Source organism: Colias eurytheme, chromosome 32 (genome assembly GCF_061535395.1).
Source record: "Colias eurytheme isolate Ceu_HAF_F1 chromosome 32, ilColEury1 Martin Lab GWU primary, whole genome shotgun sequence".
Taxonomy (NCBI): domain Eukaryota; kingdom Metazoa; phylum Arthropoda; class Insecta; order Lepidoptera; family Pieridae; genus Colias; species Colias eurytheme.
In genome coordinates this window covers 834,349-853,867 of record NC_143011.1, presented here as the reverse complement: position 1 = coordinate 853,867, position 19,519 = coordinate 834,349, and the positions used below count along the sequence as shown (strand labels likewise).

At 36.8% G+C, this 19,519-nt stretch overlaps 2 long non-coding RNA genes across 4 annotated transcripts; both read right to left on the bottom strand.

The window, feature by feature from the left end:
- Positions 1–6,055: 6,055 nt before the first annotated feature.
- LOC149895099 (uncharacterized) lies at positions 6,056–8,409 on the bottom strand. 2 transcript variants are annotated; one of them, XR_016458545.1, is made up of 4 exons: positions 7,881–8,409; positions 7,465–7,796; positions 7,014–7,160; positions 6,056–6,530 (listed from the first exon to the last, which is right to left on the bottom strand). It is a non-coding gene; the product is annotated as an uncharacterized LOC149895099 (long non-coding RNA). The 2 variants fall into 2 exon arrangements; XR_016458544.1 differs by lacking the exon at positions 7,881–8,409 and having other exon boundaries at positions 7,465–7,873.
- Positions 8,410–14,826: 6,417 nt separating this feature from the next.
- LOC149895098 (uncharacterized) lies at positions 14,827–16,908 on the bottom strand. 2 transcript variants are annotated; one of them, XR_016458513.1, is made up of 4 exons: positions 16,670–16,908; positions 16,254–16,585; positions 15,803–15,949; positions 14,827–15,301 (listed from the first exon to the last, which is right to left on the bottom strand). It is a non-coding gene; the product is annotated as an uncharacterized LOC149895098 (long non-coding RNA). The 2 variants fall into 2 exon arrangements; XR_016458512.1 differs by lacking the exon at positions 16,670–16,908 and having other exon boundaries at positions 16,254–16,662.
- Between the last annotated feature and the right edge of the window lie 2,611 nt (positions 16,909–19,519).

Genomic DNA, 19,519 nt, shown 5'->3' with positions numbered 1-19,519 from the left:
AAATTAGAGATACTTACCAAAAATGCAATAATGTAACCCAAGGTGTAAAAAATTCCTTAATAAAAATGCTGATCATCGCGTGCGCTGCGGAATTTATTGAAGATAGAACAAAAAAATGTTCTACAGTATTATAGAATGGATCAATATCTACAAGAAAGTCCGCGATACCATATGTCCATCTTCAGTAGTTATGTTACTACAACAACTTTTTTACGTTTTCAAAGTAAATAGAAGTGCCGACAGTAACCAAACCATGTTATCCATACACATATTATATTAATCCTTATCCCATTAATTAATGATGTTTTATTAAAGACTGTTTCAATACCAGCAAAATACTTTACTTTCAATAAAAAAATTGGATATTCCATTCAAAAGATATAACGAATTTTTAAAAGTGTCAATCTACAGAAAATAGTAGGTATAATGAGCAGGCGTAGTGCGGGACGGGGTGAAGGTGATTTTCATGTGATTAAAAATTAAACCTATAGTCCGACCTATAGGTATAGTAGACTTTTCACTGTCACGATATCGCTATCTATGCGGGTGAAACCGTAGGGCATTGCTAGTAATAAATAATAGGTAAATATTAGACATGTTTAATGATATACATACTTAGTAATTAGTATATATTATATTTTAGATCTTTTAATATTAAGAGCCAACAAAATGAGTGAGAGAATTAAAAATAAGGTTTTCCTAATATTTATTGTTGTCACGCTATGCCTCAAGCCTCCCCCCGTAGAGCGCGACAGGGACAACTGCAGCTCGGACCGAAAATACCTAGGAAAATTATCGCTAATTCAAGTTCCGTAGTCCCTTGTTTCCTACTCCAATACTGGACCGATTTAATTACATACTTTTTTCATAATTTAGTAGAGAAAATACGTACCTACCTATAGGCTATGTTCCTACGTTTTGCTTTTTAAAGTGAAACTTTTATTACATCGTCTCAAACTTTTTGGTCTGTGTAGCACATGTCGCGTGACGGTCGGCTGCCGAGTAGGTATAAAAGCAGTGTTCGGAGTCATTATCGTACAAATACGATAATTTTGTGCCTAAAGTTTCACTTTTACCGTGGTTTCATAAAACCACACAACATTTTTTTATATAATGTTCAAAAATTAGTTTTATGGAAGTCGGAACATAAATCCGTCCTATTTCTTACGTTTTCAAAGATTCATATCTCTTTAAACAATTAAGATAATTTGACAAAAAGGATAACGTAGAAATATGGCTAAAGTTACCATAGATTAATCTTAATCTTAATATACCTAATATAATAAATCTCGTGTCACAATGTTTGTCCTCAATCGACTCCTAAACCACTAAACCGATTATAATAAAATTCGCACACCATGTGCAGTTCGATCCAACTTGAGAGATAGGATAATTTAAACATGTAGGTACCACGGGCGAAGTCGGGGCGGACCGCTAGTAGTATAGTAAAAAATATATTGCTCTAGTGGCACAATCAAGAATTTGTTTTATTTTAGGGTTCTGTACTCAAATGGTAAAAGGGGGACCCTATTACTATAAAAAGTTATACTATGCTATTACTGACTTTTGTTTCTGTCTGTTCATCTGCCACCAGGTTCATGTAGTTAAGCAATGTTGTCAAGGTTTTATATTGAATGGGTGACCATTTTTTTTCAGTTTCATATTTATACGGAAACCAACATGTTTTGAGTCCAACTCGCACTTGACGCTTTTTTTAAATATACCTACACCTACACCTACTTAACATAAAATAAAAAGTAAACAGTCTGTTTGAGCTGCACATCAAATATTTTTTACAAAGAGCAATTGCTTTGCTAATACAATACGCTTGTTTTATAAGCCCCAAAGCAATCGTGAGTATTCACACGACCACTGATCCAGCCAGAGAAGATCGTGAGGTACCTAATCAGAATACCGAAGAGTCAAAAGTTCGACTACATGTCCATTTTCGAATCCCAGCTGGTTCCACTTGGTGAGCGAAAACGAAAGAATCCAGCAGGTTTATGATAAAAAAAAAATATGACCGAACTTACCGCAGCGGACTTCTATAATTTGATAGCATTTTATTGAATTAGGTACTTATCATTCGTTCAAAAAATGTGATATTCATTTGATAGTACATAAATTTATACTAATTAATGTTTTATTTTGTTAATGTGAATGTTAATGTTTTAGGTTGTTTAGTAACCTACTGCAAAAAAGATGACAAAGTCAGCATGTTAAGTGCATAATAATTTTTAGTCACTTCATAATGAATTGCCATAACCTGTTTATTGTAGGTAATTTGCGAAAAACGATATCGAAGCTGCAACCAGCCCGCGGCAGAAAGCGGCAGTCATTTGAAAATTAATTGTAATTCCCAGTCCATTTGTTGTTATCTGCTTACAGCGATTCCACAGTCAGTCGGAAATCCTTATAAATTCCTCATTCAACTACTACTACTACTTCCTCATCTACTACTACTTCCTCATCTACTACTACTTCCTCATCTACTCCGGGATGCCGTCTCCCACCGAAGTTGATTGGTGCGTATCCCGTATATGCGGCGTATCCCAGGGCAGACATCTCCAGTCATTTGAAAATGAATTGTAATACCCTGTCCATTTGTTACTATCTGCTAACAGCGATCCCACAGTCGGTCGGAAATGCTTATAAATTCCCCATTCAAGTTTTTTTTTGCTCCAGTAGGCTTTCTTCCACCGAAGTTGCGTGGTGCGCGTCCCAGGGTAGAAAATTTCAGTCATTTGAAAATGCATTAGAATTCCCTATCCATTTGTTATTATCTGCTAATAAAAAACAGCGATTCCACAACCAGTCGAAACTGCTTATAAATTACTTATTCAAATATTTTCTACTGCGGGAGGCTGTCGCCTTCGAGGTTACGGGCAGCAAACAGCCCGCGGCGCCGTCTTTTGCCGTTGCTATTCAATTACCCTTCCTACTATGGAAATTTCCATACAAAATTTTAGAAAAAATAAATTTCGCTTTTTAACAAAAAAAATTATATGCCTGGAAGCGGACCAAGTTTTGAAGTATTTTTTACTTCGGCGACCCCGACCTACCTGTCACCGATTCAGAGAACCGTTGAATTTCGTGATGTATGAAAAATGGAAACCGGGGGTCGGAGAGAAATTCTGAGTATGCAGTTTTGTAAATATGGCCGATTCAAGCACAGAAGTCAATTTTCAGACCGATCGTGAAGTAACCGGCGCCACCATCTTGGTTTGAAAAATTGGCCATTTTTGAAAAAAAAATTGCGTCCAATTTGAAATTTCTTGATTGCCCTGGTAGCGCCCCATCTTCCTGATCATTTTTTAGTTCTACATCCCCCACCTATCTGGCGCCGTTTCGGAGAGCCGTTGAATTTCGCGTTGTATGAAACTCGTAAACCAGCGATGGAAACTCGATGATGAGTATTTCAACGTAATGTGAGGCTCAATTAAAGCCCCTGTGCCAAGTTTCAGCGCGATCGGCCCAGCAATGGCCGTTTTAGAAATTGTATGGCGGCGGCCATTTTTTCCGCCATTTTGAATTTTTTTCACTATCTGTGGTAATTGCTCGAGGTCTACTCCAAGTTTAGTTCAAGCACCCCAGATGTAGCTACTACCGTTTGCGCGGGCCGTTGACCGTCTCCGCGGGCTGTGAGAAAGGTCAAAATTTCGGATTTTTCTGGATATCCTGGGAGCTGGGCGAGTACGAATACATCATTGGTGTATTTCTCCGTTGCGCCACCTCGTCTAAATTTACGTTTTTATGTTTGCGCCAAAAATGGAAAAATTCCAAAATCGAGCGACCCACTATGGCTCCCTGGTAGCGTCCCAGGGTGGTGATCATTTTTAGTTCCGACACCCCCCACCCAACTCGCACCGTTTCCGCGGGCCGTTGGATTTTCCAATGTATGAAAGTCGGAAACGGGGGCCCGGAGCCACTCGAACGGGGCACCGATCGATTTACCGGCTCGAACAGAGCACGTGTGCCAAATTTGAGACGTAAGGATTCATAAACGGCGATTTTGGCAAAGTACGGCGGCCATCTTGTTTTCGCGAAAATCGCCATTTTTCCACCACCCCTGGTAATCGCCACCAGTTCCAAGCATTTTTTGTTCAGACACCCCCCCTCCAAGTGCCAGAGTTTCTGCGCACCACCAGGGGTCCACTCGGTATTCGAAGGTGATCGAGATCGCTATATTTTTCCTCTGGTCACTCGGCGCACCTCTATACGATTACGTCGTTATCCCCCCCACTTTCCACGTAGTTTCCGAGAAAAGCGATGTCAGTCAGTGAGTGAGTGAGTGAGTGGTAGTGTAGCTTTATATATATGTAACTAGCTGGTGCGTTGTGCGCGGGCTGCAAGCAGCCCGCGAGCTTCCGTGTGCTCTAAGAGTTTTAACAAACGATGTTGTTTTTTTTTTATCTATAATTATTCTAGCTATCATCAGCTCTTGGACTATAGCTATATAATTTCTAATTTTTATTTTGTCAGAAAAAAAAGTTCAAGGCAACACTTACTCAATTAAACAAACAAGTACTTAATCGCAATTCATCGTTTCATAATCATAAAAAATATATAGGGTATATGACTGACAAAAAACGCTAAGAAGAGATCATTGATGTAAAAAAAAATACACCGATATTGTATGTCTACTATAATCATTACCCATGTCACATGTTTCAACAAAACAGAATGTAATTGGCGATGAAATTTGTGTTTTTTTTTTGTTGTACCAACTAAAAAGAAAATAGCAAACTGACACATTTTATTAACATACACATAATACCTGTATAATGTATATTTATGTGTTACATCAATCTATAATATTATTGTCATTATGATATATTATATTCAAGAATAAATAATTGAAATTGAAAATCTTACACCATGTAGGTACTTCATAATTTGATCGATATTCATAAATCATTTTATACTATGTACCTATTTTTCTTATTTAAAAGTATAAAAATGCGAAATATAAGAAAAAATGAATAAGTCAATGCTCAGTTTTCGAGCAGCCCAGTCTCTAAGATCCCAGCCAATAAATTATTTGTCTCTAATTATATTATACACTTTGATTATACTTATATAATCAAAGATTATACAGTACCTATAATACAAAATTTAAATACTTATCACTAATAATTTCTCTTTCAGTTTTGAACGCTTTCGATATAGAAAGCGATTTTTTTAACAGAAGCAATACCTAATGAAAATAGAAGATTGAAATTATTTAATGAAAAAAATGATTTCGAAATTTGCAAAACGTGTTTTTAAAAGATACAATACAAAATAAGATACCTAAATAATGTGTTTTAATTTCATTGAATATGTTCATATACCTACCTACTTGAATAAAAATGGTTACCTCTTGTTTTGTCTATAAACTAATAAAAAACTGAATTATATAAATAAGTCCCCCTGTCGAGTGTAGCTGATATTAAAATGGAAAAGCTCGAAATTAACAAATAGTTAATTGATATCGTTATTTTTCTTTATCTAGTTACATTAAATTGAATTTTGTTGATTTTTTATTGAAGTTGTTTTCTCAATATTTCTAATCCCTTAGGTATTTTAGTGATTTAGCTGCAAGCCAACAATTTAAATAGTTAGGACTATTAATTAGGTAGGTAGTTAAAATCTGTAGTTTAGTTTTCTTTTATTCATTCATCAGTGCTATTTTTTTGATTCTATCATTTTAAAATTTTTATATGATAAGGTAGTATAGGTACCTACCTACGGAATTAGGTGTTACGAAGCCTACCTACCTTTATTATTAATACCTACGTTATAAAAAAATAAAGTTATAACTTATAAATATAATGTAGGTAATGCTACATCGCCATCATTTCATCTTACACTGTTTTTGAATCGAACATGTGAAAAATGATTCATGATCATTAATTAAATGGCATAAGAAAAAGAGTAGGTACTAAACATTATCTTGTGTAGTAGATGGTAGGCAATTATCTAATCAAATCTACATAGATTAATTATATTAAGTTTCATAATATTAATATTAATAATTATTTTTGAATTTGAATTGCGAATAAAACAACAATAATTGAAACTAAAATTATTTTATTAATTAACATGACTATAATATTATTCAACTAATGGTGACAGTACATAAGTAATACATTTTTTTCATTTTTAAAGAAAATCTATAGGTATAAAATATAAATTTATACAAAATCAAAATAACAAAAAACGAATAACTTAAATAAAATCTATACATAAAAAAACGTAGGAAAATATACTGAATATTTTTTAACACTTGGGGCGTGATCTACAAAATAATAATCGAAGAAAATACGCTACCCCGAGCTAAACGCAAACAGTACTGCATTGATTAACTTGCAAATTTTGAATAAATATTATGAACAGGTCGGATCAACATAATATAGGCTATACATATTATAAATAACATGGGAGCATAGCAATGCGGGTAAAGCCGCGGGGCAAGCTGGTGGTCTGCTGTTTCGTGCTTTCACGTGTTTCTTCTTAGTGACGATGCTTTGACCGCCTGGTGCGTCTGGCTGAAATTGTTTAAAATATGAATATTTTTGTTATCCTTTTTCACATGCATGAGTATGAGTATCAATCAAAAATCAAGAATAGTCCCATAGTAAAGATTCGATTAAAATTTAATTTATGAATAGATATATAAATTCTTGCAAGACTCGACCTTGTTTTTAACAATAATGTTTATTATAAAACTCATTGTTTGTGTAATAGTATAAATTAATTTATTAGGTTTCTAATAGTTACAAAATATCAATAGTTTATCTCTTTATATATATATATATATATATATATATATATATATATATATATATATATATTTGTATTTCTAACAAAATACAACGCATTTAATTATACAAAATACTTTAACAAAGCGTAATAACACATTGAAGAACATATTCACATTGAAGAAACTATTTTGGTATCAATAGGTACTTTATGTATTTCATTGTTTCATAAACATAAATTAGGCCAAAAATATAATTAATATACTTAACTGGTGATTCCATTTTTTACGAATATACATATATACTATCAAAGCTTGTTTTATATATGAAGAATATTTTGAATTCATTTCCTTTTATTAGCAGTGTCATTCCTCCTCCTGATGAAACTTTCTTATGTACGAGCAATCTGCAGCATTTCTGAAAAAAAAATCCACATTTATTTAAAACCTTCAATTCAATTTGTCAAAACTAAATCGTAAAGATTTGATAATTGGGACCACAATGCAGGCAGCTTTTTTTTCAAATATAAAAAAAGAATTCTCAAAATCGGTTATCCCACTGAAAAGCCAATTGAGAACTTCCTCTTGTTTCGAAATCGATTAAAATGTAAATTTAATCATGATGTTTAAATGCAGTTTACAAACAGGAATTAGGCCAATTTCTTAACTTGTGATTCAACTTGGTGTTATTTTTTCATCAAAATTAAAAACTTTTTCTATACCTTATATGTAAAATATTTTGCCCTCGAAATCCTTTTATTGGTAAAATAAGTAGTGTCTTTCTTCCTATGGATGAAACTGGTCTTTTATATTTTCCTATTTCTGCTGGGAATCATTGTGGCGTTTCTGAAAAAAAATAAATAAATTTGATTATTCTCATTTTTTATCACTGGCAATCAATTTAAACGTGAGTTATGAATCCATAGTTTTGTCTAAATTTAATCAAGATATGTTTTTTTAATTCTTCATTTTACACAAACAGGAATTATGCCAACAAATATAATATACTCAACTTGTGATTGAATGTACCTAGTCATATTGTTGTCCTATGTATCTGGAAAATATAAATTATATCAAGTTGTTTCATAATTTTAGAAAGAAAATTAAAAGGTTATAAAAGATATAGTATTATAAAAACCTATGACAAATATCCGCAAAAGGAACACTTTTCAATTTTCTTACTGGCAGTGAGGTGCTTCACATCATACTGAGCAAATGAGATCTGAAACTTTCTGTATTAATGCAAAACTACCACCTCCTCCTTTATCCAGGCTTGGGACTGGCTGCGATGAGGTAGAATAAAATAATATGATAAAATTTATTCTATTCACCCTCAAACACAGGCGGAGTTACCTAACTACTTTCTAACTACTCAATATACACTAATCACTACTATTATACTTAACTATAAAAGAAAAAAAATTGTAAAGTGTGTTATGAATGACACGTGTTTAAGTAAAGCGTTATGCATGTAATAAAATAAAATAAATATAACCATGATTCTATCAAAAATACATATGTTTACACGTAAATAAAATATATGAATAAAATATCTACATTAATAATTTACACGATCTAAATTAATTTACTCTAGTCTATATAAAACTAAACTTAATTGATTTTATGTACAATAAATATAATTTGTGTTGTGTATGTAAGTTTATGTTAAAAAACAAAATTGATTGATCTACATAGAAAATTGAAGCATAGCGAGACAAAATATTTAAATATTACTGTAAAATGCGCTCAGCGAATGTAAAAGTACGATATTAGAAGTAATTACCTATTTGAATATTTACGCCGGTCGCTGACGTGACTTGCTCGCTTCGCTCGCTTGGCTAGTGCGGTAGTTCAAAAGTAACCTAACTCGCTCGTCGCTTCGCTCCTCGCTACTTCTTTAAATATTTACGCCGGCCGCTGACGTGACTTGCTCGCTTCGCTCGCTTGGCTAGTGCGGTAGTTCAAAAGTTAACCTAACTCGCTCGTCGCTTCGCTCCTCGCTACTTCTTTGAATATTTACGCCGGCCGCTGACGTGACTTGCTCGCTTCGCTCGCTTGGCTAGTGCTGTAGTTCAAAAGTTAACCTAACTCGCTCGTCGCTTCGCTCCTCGCTACTTCTTTGAATATTTACGCCGGCTGCTGACGTGACTTGCTCGCTTCGCTCGCTTGGCTAGTGTGGTAGTTCAAAAGTTAACCTAACTCGCTCGTCGCTTCGCTCCTCGCTACCTATTTGAATATTTACGCCAGCCGCTGCCGTGATTCGCTCGCTTCGCTCGCTTGGCTCGTGCGGTAGTTCAAAAGTTAATAAATATTTTCTACTCCGGGAGGCTGACGACCTTCGAGGTTACGCGGTGCGCGGGCAGCAAGCAGCCCGCGGCGCCGTCTTTTGCCGTTGCTATTCAATTACCCTTCCCTACTATGGAAATTTCCATACAAAATTTTCGAAAAAAAAAATTTCACTTTTTACAAAAAATTATTATATGCCTGGAAGCGGACCAGGTATTGAAGCATTTTTTACTTCGGCGACCCCGACCTATCTGCCACCGGTTCAGAGAACCATTGAATTTCGTGATGTATGGAAAATGGAAGCCGAGGGTCAGAGAGAAATTCTGAGTATGCAGTTTTGTAAATCTGGCCGATTACAGCACAGAAATCAATTTTCAGACCGATCGTAAAGTAACCGGCGCCACCATCTTGCTTTGAAAAATTGGCCATTTTTGAAAAAAAAATTGCGTCCAATTTGAAATTTCTCCATTGCCCTGGTAGCGCCCCATCTTCCTGATCATTTTTTAGTTCTACACCCCCCACCTATCTCGCGCCGTTTCGGAGAGCCGTCGAATTTCGCGTTGTATGAAACTCGGAAACCAGCCGTGGAAATTCAATTATGAGTATCCCACCTTAATGTGCGGCTCGATTAAAGCCCCTGTGCCAAGTTTCAGCGCGATCGGACCAGCGATAGCCGTTTTAGCATTTGTATGGCGGCGGCCATTTTTTCCGCCATTTTGAATTTTTTTCACTATTTGTGGTAATTGCTCGAGGTCTACTACACATTTAGTTTGAGCACCCCAGATGTAGCTGCTACCGTTTGCGCGGGCCGTTGACCGTCTCCACGGGCTGTGAAAAAGTTCAAAATTTCGGATTTTTCTGGATATCCTGGGAGCTGGGCGAGTATGAATGCATCATTGGTGTGTTTCTCCGTTGCGCCACCTCGTCTAAATTTACGTTTTTATGTTTGCGCCAAAAATGGAAAAATTCCAAAATCGAGCGACCCACTATGGCTCCCTGGTAGCGTCCCAGGGTGGTGATCATTTTTAGTTCCGGGACCCCCCACCCAACTCGCACCGTTTCCGCGGGCCGTTGGATTTTCCAATGTATGAAAGTCGGAAACGGGGGCCCGGAGCCACTCGAACGGGGCACCGATCGATTCGCCGGCTCGAACAGAGCACGTGTGCCAAATTTGAGACGTAAGGATTCATAAATGGCGATTTTGGCAAAGTACGGCGGCCATCTTGTTTTCGCGAAAATCGCCATTTTTCCACCACCCCTGGTAATCGCCACCAGTTCCGAGCATTTTTTGTTCAGACACCCCCCCTCCAGGTATCACCGTTTTTGCGCACCTCCAGGGGTCCACTCGGTTTTCGAAGGTGATCGAGATCGCTATATTTTTCCTCTGGTCACTCGGCGCACCTCTACACGATCACGTCATTATCCCCCCCACTTTCCGCGTAGTTTCCGAGAAAACCGATGTCAGTCAGTGAGTGGTAGTGTAGCTTTATATATATATAATAACTAGCTGGTGCGTTGTGCGCGGGCTGCAAGCAGCCCGCGAGCCCCTTTTGCCCCTGGTAGGAAGCAATAGGGCAGTCATTTGAAAATGCATCCGAATTTTCTGTCCATTTGTTACATCTGCTAACAGCGAATCTACAGTCAGTCGGTAATGCTTATAAATTCCCCATTCAAGTATTTTCCACTCCGGGAGGCTGTCCACCTTCGAGGGAGCGTGGTGCGGAAGCATCCCAGGGCAGAAATCTTCAGTCATTTGAAAATGCATTAAAATTCCCCGTCAATTTGTTATTATCTGCTAACAGCGATTCCACAGTCAATCGGAAGTGCTTATAAATTTCCCATTCAAATATTTTCTATTCCGGGGGGCTGTCTACCTTCGAGGGTGCGTGGTGCGCGAGCTGCAAGCAGCTCGCGGCTCATCCCAGGGCAGAAATCTTCAGTCATTTGAAAATGCATTCCAATTTCCTGTCCATTTTTTACATCTGCTAACAGCGATTCTACAGTCAGTCGAAACTGTTTATAAATTACTTATTCAAATATTGGTTAAATTCTTGAAACGTGATCCCCCAATTTCATCATTTTGAGGTGTCTAATCGATAGCGGGCAGTGACTTTTCATAATAAACTGTTAAAGAGTGTACTTAACACGCTCGTCGCTTCGCTCCTCGCTACCTATTTGAATATTTATGCCGGCCGCTGACGTGACTTGCTCGCTTCGCTCGCTTGGCTAGTGCGGTAGTTCAAAAGTAACCTAACTCGCTCGTCGCTTCGCTCCTCGCTACTTCTTTGAATATTTACGCAGGCCGCTGACGTGACTTGCTCGCTTCGCTCGCTTGGCTAGTGCGGTAGTTCAAAAGTTAACCTAACTCGCTCGTCGCTTCGCTCCTCGCTACTTCTTTGAATATTTACGCCGGCCGCTGACGTGACTTGCTCGCTTCGCTCGCTTGGCTAGTGCGCTAGTTCAAAAGTTAACCTAACTCGCTCGTCGCTTCGCTCCTCGCTACCTATTTGAATATTTACGCCAGCCGCTGCCGTGATTCGCTCGCTTCGCTCGCTTGGCTCGTGCGGTAGTTCAAAAGTTAATAAATATTTTCTACTCCGGGAGGCTGTCGACCTTCGAGGTTGCGCGGTGCGCGGGCAGCAAGCAGCCCGCGGTGCCGTCTTTTGCCGTTGCTATTCAATTACCCTTCCTACTATGGAAATTTCCATACAAAATTTTCGAAAAAAAAATTTCGCTTTTTAACAAAAATTTTTATATATCTGGAAGCGGACCAGGTTTTGAAGCATTTTTTACTTTGGCGACCCCGACCTACCTGCCACCGGTTCAGAGAGCCGTTGAATTATGTGATGTATGGAAAATGGAAACCGGGGGTCGGAGAGAAATTCTGAGTATGCAGTTTTGTAAATCTGGCCGATCAGAGCACAAAAGTCAATTTTCAGACCGATCGTAAAGTAACCGGCGCCACCATCTTGCCTCGAAAAATCGGCCATTTTTGAAAAAAAAATTACGTCCAATTTGAAATTTCTCCATTGCCCTGGTAGCGCCCCATCTTCCTGATCATTTTTTAGTTCTACACCCCCCACCTATCTCGCGCCGTTTCGGAGAGCCGTCGAATTTCGCGTTGTATGAAACTCGGAAACCAGCCGTGGAAATTCAATTATGAGTATCCCACCTTAATGTGCGGCTCGATTAAAGCCCCTGTGCCAAGTTTCAGCGTGATCGGCCCAGCAATGGCCGTTTTAGAAATTGTATGGCGGCGGCCATTTTTTCCGCCATTTTGAATTTTTTTCACTATCTGTGGTAATTGCTCGAGGTTTACTACAAGTTTAGTTTGAGCACCCCAGATGTAGCTGCTACCGTTTGCGCGGGCCGTTGACCGTCTTCGAGAGATGAGGGAAAGTTTAAGATTTCGTATTTTTCTGGATATCCTGGGAGCTGGTCGAGTACGAATGCATCATTAGTGTATTTCTCCGTTGCGCCACCTCGTCTAAATTTACGTTTTTATGTTTGCGCCAAAAATGGAAAAATTCCAAAATCGAGCGACCCACTACGGCTCCCTGGTAGCGTCCCAGGGTGGTGATCATTTTTAGTTCCGGGACCCCCCACCCAACTCGCACCGTTTCCGCGGGCCGTTGGATTTTGCGTTGTATGAAAGTTGGAAACTGGGGCCCGGAGCCACTCGAACGGGGCACCGATCGATTCGCCGGCTCGAACAGAGCACGTGTGCCAAATTTGAGACGTAAGGATTCATAAACGGCGATTTTGGCAAAGTACGGCGGCCATCTTGTTTTCGCGAAAATCCCCATTTTTCCACCACCCCTGGTAATCGCCACCAGTTCCGAGCATTTTTTGTTCCGACACCCCCCCTCCAGGTGCCACCGTTTCTGCGCACCTCCAGGGGTCCACTCGGTATTCGAAGGTGATCGAGATCGCTATATTTTTCCTCTGGTCGCTCGGCGCACCTCTACACGATCACGTCGTTATCCCCCCCACTTTCCGCATAGTTTCCGAGAAAAGCGATGTCAGTGAGTCAGTGAGTGGTAGTGTAGCTTTATATATATATGACTAGCTGGTGCGTTGTGCGCGGGCTGCAAGCAGCCCGCGAGCTTCCGTGTGCTCTAAGAGTTTTAACAAACGATGTTGTTTTTTTTTTATCTATAATTATTCTAGCTATCATCAGCTCTTGGACTATAGCTATATAATTTCTAATTTTTATTTTGTCAGAAAAAAAAGTTCAAGACAACACTTACTCAATTAAACAAACAAGTACTTAATCGCAATTCATCGTTTCATAATCATAAAAAATATATAGGGTATATGACTGACAAAAAACGCTAAGAAGAGATCATTGATGTAAAAAAAAATACACCGATATTGTATGTCTACTATAATCATTACCCATGTCACATGTTTCAACAAAACAGAATGTAATTGGCGATGAAATTTGTGTTTTTTTTTTGTTGTACCAACTAAAAAGAAAATAGCAAACTGACACATTTTATTAACATACACATAATACCTGTATAATGTATATTTATGTGTTACATCAATCTATAATATTATTGTCATTATGATATATTATATTCAAGAATAAATAATTGAAATTGAAAATCTTACACCATGTAGGTACTTCATAATTTGATCGATATTCATAAATCATTTTATACTATGTACCTATTTTTCTTATTTAAAAGTATAAAAATGCGAAATATAAGAAAAAATGAATAAGTCAATGCTCAGTTTTCGAGCAGCCCAGTCTCTAAGATCCCAGCCAATAAATTATTTGTCTCTAATTATATTATACACTTTGATTATACTTATATAATCAAAGATTATACAGTACCTATAATACAAAATTTAAATACTTATCACTAATAATTTCTCTTTCAGTTTTGAACGCTTTCGATATAGAAAGCGATTTTTTTAACAGAAGCAATACCTAATGAAAATAGAAGATTGAAATTATTTAATGAAAAAAATGATTTCGAAATTTGCAAAACGTGTTTTTAAAAGATACAATACAAAATAAGATACCTAAATAATGTGTTTTAATTTCATTGAATATGTTCATATACCTACCTACTTGAATAAAAATGGTTACCTCTTGTTTTGTCTATAAACTAATAAAAAACTGAATTATATAAATAAGTCCCCCTGTCGAGTGTAGCTGATATTAAAATGGAAAAGCTCGAAATTAACAAATAGTTAATTGATATCGTTATTTTTCTTTATCTAGTTACATTAAATTGAATTTTGTTGATTTTTTATTGAAGTTGTTTTCTCAATATTTCTAATCCCTTAGGTATTTTAGTGATTTAGCTGCAAGCCAACAATTTAAATAGTTAGGACTATTAATTAGGTAGGTAGTTAAAATCTGTAGTTTAGTTTTCTTTTATTCATTCATCAGTGCTATTTTTTTGATTCTATCATTTTAAAATTTTTATATGATAAGGTAGTATAGGTACCTACCTACGGAATTAGGTGTTACGAAGCCTACCTACCTTTATTATTAATACCTACGTTATAAAAAAAATAAAGTTATAACTTATAAATATAATGTAGGTAATGCTACATCGCCATCATTTCATCTTACACTGTTTTTGAATCGAACATGTGAAAAATGATTCATGATCATTAATTAAATGGCATAAGAAAAAGAGTAGGTACTAAACATTATCTTGTGTAGTAGATGGTAGGCAATTATCTAATCAAATCTACATAGATTAATTATATTAAGTTTCATAATATTAATATTAATAATTATTTTTGAATTTGAATTGCGAATAAAACAACAATAATTGAAACTAAAATTATTTTATTAATTAACATGACTATAATATTATTCAACTAATGGTGACAGTACATAAGTAATACATTTTTTTCATTTTTAAAGAAAATCTATAGGTATAAAATATAAATTTATACAAAATCAAAATAACAAAAAACGAATAACTTAAATAAAATCTATACATAAAAAAACGTAGGAAAATATACTGAATATTTTTTAACACTTGGGGCGTGATCTACAAAATAATAATCGAAGAAAATACGCTACCCCGAGCTAAACGCAAACAGTACTGCATTGATTAACTTGCAAATTTTGAATAAATATTATGAACAGGTCGGATCAACATAATATAGGCTATACATATTATAAATAACATGGGAGCATAGCAATGCGGGTAAAGCCGCGGGGCAAGCTGGTGGTCTGCTGTTTCGTGCTTTCACGTGTTTCTTCTTAGTGACGATGCTTTGACCGCCTGGTGCGTCTGGCTGAAATTGTTTAAAATATGAATATTTTTGTTATCCTTTTTCACATGCATGAGTATGAGTATCAATCAAAAATCAAGAATAGTCCCATAGTAAAGATTCGATTAAAATTTAATTTATGAATAGATATATAAATTCTTGCAAGACTCGACCTTGTTTTTAACAATAATGTTTATTATAAAACTCATTGTTTGTGTAATAGTATAAATTAATTTATTAGGTTTCTAATAGTTACAAAATATCAATAGTTTATCTCTTTATATATATATATATATATATATATATATATATATATATATATATATATATATATATATATATATATATTTGTATTTCTAACAAAATACAACGCATTTAATTATACAAAATACTTTAACAAAGCGTAATAACACATTGAAGAACATATTCACATTGAAGAAACTATTTTGGTATCAATAGGTACTTTATGTATTTCATTGTTTCATAAACATAAATTAGGCCAAAAATATAATTAATATACTTAACTGGTGATTCCATTTTTTACGAATATACATATATACTATCAAAGCTTGTTTTATATATGAAGAATATTTTGAATTCATTTCCTTTTATTAGCAGTGTCATTCCTCCTCCTGATGAAACTTTCTTATGTACGAGCAATCTGCAGCATTTCTGAAAAAAAAATCCACATTTATTTAAAACCTTCAATTCAATTTGTCAAAACTAAATCGTAAAGATTTGATAATTGGGACCACAATGCAGGCAGCTTTTTTTTCAAATATAAAAAAAGAATTCTCAAAATCGGTTATCCCACTGAAAAGCCAATTGAGAACTTCCTCTTGTTTCGAAATCGATTAAAATGTAAATTTAATCATGATGTTTAAATGCAGTTTACAAACAGGAATTAGGCCAATTTCTTAACTTGTGATTCAACTTGGTGTTATTTTTTCATCAAAATTAAAAACTTTTTCTATACCTTATATGTAAAATATTTTGCCCTCGAAATCCTTTTATTGGTAAAATAAGTAGTGTCTTTCTTCCTATGGATGAAACTGGTCTTTTATATTTTCCTATTTCTGCTGGGAATCATTGTGGCGTTTCTGAAAAAAAATAAATAAATTTGATTATTCTCATTTTTTATCACTGGCAATCAATTTAAACGTGAGTTATGAATCCATAGTTTTGTCTAAATTTAATCAAGATATGTTTTTTTAATTCTTCATTTTACACAAACAGGAATTATGCCAACAAATATAATATACTCAACTTGTGATTGAATGTACCTAGTCATATTGTTGTCCTATGTATCTGGAAAATATAAATTATATCAAGTTGTTTCATAATTTTAGAAAGAAAATTAAAAGGTTATAAAAGATATAGTATTATAAAAACCTATGACAAATATCCGCAAAAGGAACACTTTTCAATTTTCTTACTGGCAGTGAGGTGCTTCACATCATACTGAGCAAATGAGATCTGAAACTTTCTGTATTAATGCAAAACTACCACCTCCTCCTTTATCCAGGCTTGGGACTGGCTGCGATGAGGTAGAATAAAATAATATGATAAAATTTATTCTATTCACCCTCAAACACAGGCGGAGTTACCTAACTACTTTCTAACTACTCAATATACACTAATCACTACTATTATACTTAACTATAAAAGAAAAAAAATTGTAAAGTGTGTTATGAATGACACGTGTTTAAGTAAAGCGTTATGCATGTAATAAAATAAAATAAATATAACCATGATTCTATCAAAAATACATATGTTTACACCTAAATAAAATATATGAATAAAATATCTACATTAATAATTTACACGATCTAAATTAATTTACTTTAGTCTATATAAAACTAAACTTAATTGATTTTATGTACAATAAATATAATTTGTGTTGTGTATGTAAGTTTATGTTAAAAAACAAAATTGATTGATCTACATAGAAAATTGAAGCATAGCGAGACAAAATATTTAAATATTACTGTAAAATGCGCTCAGCGAATGTAAAAGTACGATATTAGAAGTAATTACCTATTTGAATATTTACGCCGGTCGCTGACGTGACTTGCTCGCTTCGCTCGCTTGGCTAGTGCGGTAGTTCAAAAGTAACCTAACTCGCTCGTCGCTTCGCTCCTCGCTACTTCTTTAAATATTTACGCCGGCCGCTGACGTGACTTGCTCGCTTCGCTCGCTTGGCTAGTGCGGTAGTTCAAAAGTTAACCTAACTCGCTCGTCGCTTCGCTCCTCGCTACTTCTTTGAATATTTACGCCGGCCGCTGACGTGACTTGCTCGCTTCGCTCGCTTGGCTAGTGCTGTAGTTCAAAAGTTAACCTAACTCGCTCGTCGCTTCGCTCCTTGCTACTTCTTTGAATATTTACGCCGGCTGCTGACGTGACTTGCTCGCTTCGCTCGCTTGGCTAGTGTGGTAGTTCAAAAGTTAACCTAACTCGCTCGTCGCTTCGCTCCTCGCTACCTATTTGAATATTTACGCCAGCCGCTGCCGTGATTCGCTCGCTTCGCTCGCTTGGCTCGTGCGGTAGTTCAAAAGTTAATAAATATTTTCTACTCCGGGAGGCTGACGACCTTCGAGGTTACGCGGTGCGCGGGCAGCAAGCAGCCCGCGGCGCCGTCTTTTGCCGTTGCTATTCAATTACCCTTCCCTACTATGGAAATTTCCATACAAAATTTTCGAAAAAAAAAAATTTCACTTTTTACAAAAAATTATTATATGCCTGGAAGCGGACCAGGTATTGAAGCATTTTTTACTTCGGCGACCCCGACCTATCTGCCACCGGTTCAGAGAACCATTGAATTTCGTGATGTATGGAAAATGGAAACCGAGGGTCAGAGAGAAATTCTGAGTATGCAGTTTTGTAAATCTGGCCGATTACAGCACAGAAATCAATTTTCAGACCGATCGTAAAGTAACCGGCGCCACCATCTTGCTTTGAAAAATTGGCCATTTTTGAAAAAAAAATTGCGTCCAATTTGAAATTTCTCCATTGCCCTGGTAGCGCCCCATCTTCCTGATCATTTTTTAGTTCTACACCCCCCACCTATCTCGCGCCGTTTCGGAGAGCCGTCGAATTTCGCGTTGTATGAAACTCGGAAACCAGCCGTGGAAATTCAATTATGAGTATCCCACCTTAATGTGCGGCTCGATTAAAGCCCCTGTGCCAAGTTTCAGCGCGATCGGACCAGCGATAGCCGTTTTAGCATTTGTATGGCGGCGGCCATTTTTTCGGCCATTTTGAATTTTTTTCACTATTTGTGGTAATTGCTCGAGGTCTACTACACATTTAGTTTGAGCACCCCAGATGTAGCTGCTACCGTTTGCGCGGGCCGTTGACCGTCTCCACGGGCTGTGAAAAAGTTCAAAATTTCGGATTTTTCTGGATATCCTGGGAGCTGGGCGAGTATGAATGCATCATTGGTGTGTTTCTCCGTTGCGCCACCTCGTCTAAATTTACGTTTTTATGTTTGCGCCAAAAATGGAAAAATTCCAAAATCGAGCGACCCACTATGGCTCCCTGGTAGCGTCCCAGGGTGGTGATCATTTTTAGTTCCGGGACCCCCCACCCAACTCGCACCGTTTCCGCGGGCCGTTGGATTTTCCAATGTATGAAAGTCGGAAACGGGGGCCCGGAGCCACTCGAACGGGGCACCGATCGATTCGCCGGCTCGAACAGAGCACGTGTGCCAAATTTGAGACGTAAGGATTCATAAATGGCGATTTTGGCAAAGTACGGCGGCCATCTTGTTTTCGCGAAAATCGCCATTTTTCCACCACCCCTGGTAATCGTCACCAGTTCCGAGCATTTTTTGTTCAGACACCCCCCCTCCAGGTATCACCGTTTTTGCGCACCTCCAGGGGTCCACTCGGTTTTCGAAGGTGATCGAGATCGCTATATTTTTCCTCTGGTCACTCGGCGCACCTCTACACGATCACGTCATTATCCCCCCCACTTTCCGCGTAGTTTCCGAGAAAACCGATGTCAGTCAGTGAGTGGTAGTGTAGCTTTATATATATATAAATAAACTAGCTGGTGCGTTGTGCGCGGGCTGCAAGCAGCCCGCGAGCCCCTTTTGCCCCTGGGTTGAAGCAATAGGGCAGTCATTTGAAAATGCATCAAAATCCCCCGTCAATTTGTTATTTGCCAACAGCGATTCCACAGTCAATCGGAAGTGCTTATAAATTCCCAATTCAAATATTTTCTATTTTGAAATGCTGTCGA